The following is a 2,277-nucleotide window of genomic DNA, read 5'->3' as shown; positions in this document are numbered from 1 at the left end:
GCCCAGGCTGGAGTGCAGTGGCTGGATCTCAGCTCACTGCAAGCTCCGCCTCCCAGATTCACGCCGTTCTCCTGCCTCAGCTTCCCGAGTAGCTGGGACTACAGGCGCCCGCCACCTCACCCGGCTAGTTTTTTGTATTTTTTAGTAGAGACGGGGTTTCACCGTGTTAGCCAGGATGGTCTCGATCTCCTGACCTCGTGATCCGCCCGTCTTGGCCTCCCAAAGTGCTGGGATTACAGGCTTGAGCCACCGCGCCCAGCGATCAAGCCTATTAAAGGTACTCACTCTAAGCCACCCCATTGCCTGAGCTGTTTTCCTTTTTTTCAAACGAAGCTTGTTCTCTTCTGAGTCTCTCCAAGGTGGAGTGTGGGAGGGCAGTGTTTTCTGTAGCCTCTGGCTTGTGCCAAGCACCATGCTGGTGCTCTCAGACTCTTCAGTTCTCCTCACCCACATGAGCCCAGTGAGGTAAGCCTTTTTATTCCATCTTGCAGAGGAAGAAACGATTACTCAGGGTTGATGAAGCACCACCCAAGATCTCATGGAAGGAGGGAACAGAGATGGAAATAAAATACAAGACTGTGTAAGTCCAACAAATATGTCACATCCATGCCACCTCTGGGGTCTGATCCAGCCTCTCAACAACCACCATCATCCCTCAACAGGCAGGTGACAGTAGCGAGACAGCCCAGCCCTGCACCAGGCTCGTCCATTGCAGTGCCATTGCTATGCAGAGGACACAAACCCCAGACCTTGACTCCTCCTCACAGACCCTGAACAGCTGAACTCTTCTGGTTTCACTGATACTTCCAGCTGCCTGAGCTTTGGCCCGGACAGTCGCCACAGCAACCACAGGTAGGTCTCTGCAGCTGCAGCTGAATGAGCCAGCAAATATTTATCAAGCACTGTGCTAGGAATGGTAGGAGATGGAGTAACTTTACTCAATGGTCCAGTTCTAAAACACTTTTAGTAATAAATACCCTAAAAAAAGAAGAAGGGGGGAGAACATATTTTAAAACCCTATTGCTTTGTTTCCCATCCTGAAAGCCATGAGGTAGACAAAATAGTATTGCTTTACAAGCACAGACTTTGGAGTCAAAGACTTTTGGGTTTGAATTCTGGCACTGCTGTCACTAGCTACGTGACATTGTGCAAACCACACTCTTCTCAAAGCCTTAGCTTCCCCTTTATAACACGAGAATGCTTACCCCTGCCCACCTCAGAGGGTTCTTTAAAAATGAAATGAGCTAATGTATAACAAAGAGCTTTGTTGACTGTGCAAATGTTAGGTTGTTCTTTCAATAAACATTTATTAAGCATTTACTCTGAGCCAAACCCTGAGTTAGGCATTAGAGCTTCTGAAATGTAAACGACCTGGGTTCATTGGGATTCACCCTTTTTATTTTTTATTTTTTTTGATGAAATTCACACAACATAAAATTAACCATTTTAAAGAGAACAATTTTAAAGAGAATGGCATTTAATCCATTCACGATGTTGTACAACCAACACCTCTCACAAGTTCTAAAACATTTTTTTCTCACCCCAAAAGAAAAGCCGTACCCACTGAACACCAGCCTCTTTCGAAGGTACCTTTTCTCTCGCTCTGCTGTGTCCTTCTTGGGAGTTGGGTTCACGGGCTTGATAATATCCTAATGTTCCTCTCATCGCCTATGACTGCAAGCCAATTCCCACATCCAACCTCAAGCTTCACAAGTCGAAACCCAGGCTTCTCTGCCAGCGCCAAGGGAAACAGAGCCCCTAGCCTGCCATTTTTAATTACACCAGGGCTGGATGAGCAGGTAATCGCTGTGCATTTCAGTAAATTACCTCTCATAAAGGGGCCATCATGTTTGCTCATGTGCCCTTCTTTCCTGGAACCAGCTCCCTGTTTGCCAACATTGTATCTTCCCAGCAGCCTGTGCGTCTGGTGATCGTCCTTTTAGGCAAGCTGGGGGACAGTCAGGTGCAGGGGGAGGGGGCAGTGTTTGCACAAATATTGGACTTGGCCACACTTGCTGTTCGTAACAGGAACCCAATTGGTGTTATTGATTGACAGATTCGGGGACCAACTGTTTAGAAAGCTGAGCCCCCTCGGATTGGGCTAGGTGTTTCGGCAAACAGCCCTAATGCTGGGCAAACAGGGCTGTTGGAAGAAGTGCCCAGCGTGTTAGCAGAGCAAACCAAGCACTGAGCAAACAGCTTAAAAGAATGTGGCCACCTCCACGTAACCTCAACCGAGGTATTGATCCCACCGGAGGAAAGAGAGGGGCCGAGTAG

At 47.9% G+C, this 2,277-nt stretch overlaps 1 long non-coding RNA gene across 1 annotated transcript in view; it reads right to left on the bottom strand.

Moving 5' to 3' along the window:
• The window catches only part of LOC111548414, a 9,114-nt gene extending 7,226 nt beyond the window's left edge, over window positions 1-1,888 (bottom strand). The window contains exons 1-2 of the long non-coding RNA XR_002733397.1: window positions 1,591-1,888; window positions 286-484 (exon numbers count right to left, since the gene is read on the bottom strand). This is a non-coding gene — a long non-coding RNA (uncharacterized LOC111548414). The remainder of the gene's footprint in view (window positions 1-285; window positions 485-1,590) is intronic.
• Between the last annotated feature and the right edge of the window lie 389 nt (window positions 1,889-2,277).

This window comes from Piliocolobus tephrosceles, chromosome 6, assembly GCF_002776525.5.
Source record: "Piliocolobus tephrosceles isolate RC106 chromosome 6, ASM277652v3, whole genome shotgun sequence".
In the NCBI taxonomy this organism is placed as follows: Eukaryota; Metazoa; Chordata; class Mammalia; order Primates; family Cercopithecidae; genus Piliocolobus; species Piliocolobus tephrosceles.
The sequence above is the reverse complement of the archived record's forward strand: the minus strand, read 5'-3'. Positions and strand labels throughout refer to the sequence as shown.